The 4756-nt window shown below is 39.7% G+C and overlaps 1 pseudogene; it reads left to right on the top strand.

Moving 5' to 3' along the window:
* Positions 1–2544: 2544 nt before the first annotated feature.
* Positions 2545–3980, top strand: LOC106557885 (annotated as a pseudogene).
* Positions 3981–4756: the final 776 nt, after the last annotated feature.

The raw sequence follows: 4756 nt of genomic DNA, 5'->3' as shown, positions 1-4756 counted from the left end.
AGACAGAAAGCTAAATTAGGGGCAGCCCCGGTGGCGCAGCGGTTTAGCGCCGCCTGCAGCCCAGGGTGTGATCCTGGAGACCCTGGATCCCATGTCAGGCTCTCTGCATGGAGCCTGCTTCTCCCTCTGCCTGTCTCTCTCTCTCTCTGTGTGTGTGTCTCTACGAATAAATAAATAAAATCTTAAAAAAAAAAAAAAGAAAGCTAAATTAGAAGCTATCTTTATTGATATACACTGACTTTTGTTTAGCTTAATTTATATTCTTGTCATTACATTATGTGACCCTTCAGGACATAAATCAGTTAGAGGATTAACAAAGTATTTCACATTAATATAAAGAGGTTTTAGAATATTAAACGGATAGTCATTTCATATTTTCATACTTATATGCTTCGGTCACCAAGTGTGCCTTACATGAATACTTACCTCATTGGTTCCATCAATGTTCTTCTTTCATGGTGGATTACTTTGTATTTTAGCTGACTTAACTGTGAGATCCCATTGTAGAATAACTGGAGTCGTTTCTATTTTATTTTTAGTAACTGTTATTGAATTACTATTTTAGAGTGAGATTTTAATAAATTGATTTTGAAACTGAGGGGTAAATCAATGTGTGAGGTTGTGGGTGAGGGAGTGGATCTGTCTGTATTGAGAATATCAAAGTGGTGCCTTTTAGCTGAGTAGTACAGCTGGGGTGTGTGTGCAGGAAAAAAACCATGAATGCCTGGTGATGAGTTTAAACCTCACACAGGATAAACACATCAGCATTCTATGATTTCATTTTACATCTGTTTCATTTCATTCTGCATTCCAACGCAGTATCAAATGGAAAATGATGTCTTCCATTTTCCTACAGAATTCAAATTTGTTCCTTAATATCAAGATTGCTCCCATTTCAGAAATCTCACATTCACTGTTCCTTCTACTAAATTCAGGGCACCTGGCTGGCTCAATTGGAAGAGTATACAACTCTTGATCTCTAGGTCATGAATTTGAGCCCACTGTTGGGTATAGAGATTACTTAAGTGAATAAATAAATAAAAACTTTTTAAAAACAAAAATAAAAAACAAAATTCAATTGAGTAAATTGGAAGATCCAGCTGACTTTATTAAATGATTCAGGAATTTGGCAGCCTCTCTAGCAAGTAGAAGGGAATTCCACTGAACTAGAGAAAAGAAAGGTTTTTAAAGGCAGAGAGAAGGCATTAAAAAAAGAAGTAATTTATTAGCAAGAAATGCATTGTTTAGGCAAGGTTACCCTCCTAAGAGGAGTATGTAGAGAGCAATATGGAGTCACTCATGTCAAGCAGTGATGTAAGCATACACTGGTATTGAAGCTAAGATCAAATATCACCAAAAACAGCACAGAGCATCAGTACAAAGGACTGATAGTAGAGCCACTCGAACCTGGAAGAACCAGGAGCTGAGAATCACTAGAACCAGAAGGGGCCTTCAAGGCCTAACACTTATTAAACTCCTTTGAAAAGGGAGAACAACTGCATCAAACTTTCAGGCTCTTCAGACCTTGACTCTTCTATCTTTGACCACATTTGAAAGGTAACTGCAGCTGAAGGCTCTGCTCAGTTGATCTCTGAACAATATAGAGCCCTCCACTGCTAGAACATATTTTTTTTTATTTTTTTTAAATTTATTTTTTATTGGTGTTCAATTTACCAACATACAGAATAACCCCCAGTGCCCATCACCCATTCACTCCCACCCCCCGCCCTCCTCCCCTTCTACCACCCCTAGTTCGTTTCCCAGAATTAGCAGTCTTTATGTTCTGTCTCCCTTTCTGATATTTCCCACACATTTCTTCTCCCTTCCCTTATATTCCCTTTCACTATTATTTATATTCCCCAAATGAATGAGAACATATAATGTTTGTCCTTCTCTGACTGACTTACTTCACTCAGCATAATACCCTCCAGTTCCATCCACGTTGAAGCAAATGGTGGGTATTTGTCATTTCTTGCTAGAACATATTAAGCAGTACACACCAAAGCTGACCTGGACTGGACAGAGGCTTCACTTCAATTTTGTACTCAGACTGACTTCATTCTATATGGTTCGTTAACTTTTTACAACTTAATGTATCTTGTCTGTTGTGTGACTTTGTGTTTTCCTTTGTGTGATGTGTATGAATCCAAGTTAAATGTATAGTGAAATGCCAGTAAATTTGGAATTCTGAACCTACTTTACAATTACGTTAACCTTGCTTTGTGATTGAATAAAGCTGACATTGTGGAAAGACACAAGTCAAGTGTGTGTCATCATAGTGTGACTGAACCAACATGAGTTCATTCCTTGATGACTGATAGAAACTACACCAGGTTAAGTTGTTGTGCAAAGTAAACTTTATTTTCAGCAAATAAGAAGATCACAGGGAATAACTTCCAAAGCTGTGACCCTACAAGCAAGGGTGAATGGGTTTGTTTCATTGAGGGTTAGGATGAATATTTAAAAAGGGGAATCTTCTTTTTCACAATGGGTTTGCCACCAGAACTCAGGTATCATGAAAACCACCGCTAAACCTTAACCAAAATGGGAAAGGGAAAGACTCACATCAACATCGTCGTCATTGGACACGTAGATTCGGGCAAGTCTACCACTACTGGCCATCTGATCTACAAATGTTGTGGGATTGACAAAAGAACTATCAAAAAATTTGCGAAGGAGGCTGCTGAGATGGGAAAAGGCTCCTTCAAGTATGCCTGGGTTTTGGATAAACTGAAAGCTGAATGTGAACATGGTATCACCATTGATATCTCCCTGTGGAAATTCAAGACCAGCAAGTATTATGTGACCATCATTGATGCCCCAGGAGACAGAGACTTTATCAAAAACATGATTACAGGCACATCTCAGGCTGACTGTGCTGTCCTGATTGTTGCTGCTGGTGTTGGTGAATTTGAAGCAAGTATCTCCAAGAATGGGCAGATCCGTGCACATGCTCTTCTGGCTTACCCACTGGGTGTAAAACAACTAACTGTTAGTGTTAACAAAATGGATTCCACTGAACCACCCTACAGCCAGAAGAGATATGAGGAAATCGTTAAGGAAGTCAGCATCTACATTAAAAAAATTGGCTACAACCCTGTCACAGTAGCATTTGTGCCAATTTCTGGTTGGAATGGTGTCAACATGCTGGAGCCAAGTGCTAACATGCCTTGGTTCAAGGGATGGAAAGTCACCCATAAAGATGGGAATGCCAGTGGAACCACATTGCTTGGAGCTCTGGATTGCTTTCTGCCACCAACTCATCCAACTGATAAGCCCCTGTGTCTGCCTCTCCAGAACGTCTACGGAATTGGTGGTATTGGTATTGTCCCAGTGGGTCGAGTGGAGACTGGTGTTCTTAAGCATGGCACGGTGGTGACCTTTGCTCCGGTCAATGTTACAACAATGTTACAATGTTACAAAGTCTGTTGAAACTGGTGCACCATGAAGCTTTGAGTGAGGCTCTTCCTGGGGACAATGTGGGCTTCAATGTCAAGAACTATCTGTCAAAGATGTTCATCATGGCAATGTGGCTGGGGACAGCAAAAATGACCCACCAATGGAAGCAGCTGGCTTCATGGCTCAGGTGATTATCCTGAACCATCTGGGCCAAATCAATGCTAGATATGCACCTGTGCTAGATTGTCACACAGCTCACATTGCTGGCAAGTTTGCTGAGCTGAAGGAGAAGATAGATCATCGTTCTGGAAAAAAGCTGGAAGATGGTCCCAAGTTCTTGAAATCTGGGGATGCTGCCACTGTTGATATTGTTCCTGGCAAACCTATGTGTGTTGAGAGCTTCTCTAACTATCCTCCTTTGGGCCATTTTGCTGTTCATGACATGAGACAGACAGTTGCTGTGGGTGTCATCAAAGCAGTGGACAAGAAGGCAGCTGGAGCTGGCAAAGTCACCAAGCCTGCTCAGAAAGCTCAGAAGGCTAAATGAATATTATCCCCAATACCTGCCACCTCAATCTTAATCAGTGGTGGAAGAATGGTCAGAACTGTTCGTGTCAATTGGCCATTTAAGTTTAATAGTAAAAGACTGGTTAATGATAACAATGCATCATAAAACCTTTAGAAGGAAAGGAGAATGTTTTGTGAACCATTTTTTGTGTGTGTGCGTGTGTGGAAGTTTTAAGTTATTAGTTTTTAAAATCAGTACTTTTTAATGGAAACAACTTGATCAGAAATCTGTCACAGAATTTTGAGACTCATTAAAACAAGAGTTTAATGACAAATAAATAAATAAATAAATAAATCTTTCATGAATGTAGACTTAGGGAACTCAGTGACTCCTTAAAGTGTAATAACATTCATATCACAGGAGTCCCAGAAGAAGATAAAGAAAAAGGAGCAGAGCAAATTATAACTAAAAGCTTCCCTAATCTGGGGAAGGAAATAGATTTTGAAATCCAAGGACAGAGAAATCCCATTAAATCCAATAAAAGTTAGGCATCACCAAGACATATCATAGTCAAATTCACAAAATACACAGACAAGGAAAGAATCCTGAAAGCAGCAAGGGAAAGAAACCTACAAGGGAAGCCAACAATGTTTGCAGCAGATCTGTCCACAGAAACTTGGTAGGCCAAAAGAGAGTGTCATGATATGTTCAATGTGCTAAATGGGAAAAATCTGCAGCCAAGAATACTGTACCCAGCAAAGCTGTCATACAAAATGGGAGGGAGATTCCCAAATAAACAAAAACTAAAGTTTTTCACTAAACCAGCCTGCAAGAAATATTAGAGGGGAT

This window comes from Canis lupus, chromosome 27 (assembly GCF_011100685.1).
Source record: "Canis lupus familiaris isolate Mischka breed German Shepherd chromosome 27, alternate assembly UU_Cfam_GSD_1.0, whole genome shotgun sequence".
Lineage (NCBI taxonomy): Eukaryota > Metazoa > Chordata > Mammalia > Carnivora > Canidae > Canis > Canis lupus.
The sequence above is the reverse complement of the archived record's forward strand: the minus strand, read 5'-3'. Positions and strand labels throughout refer to the sequence as shown.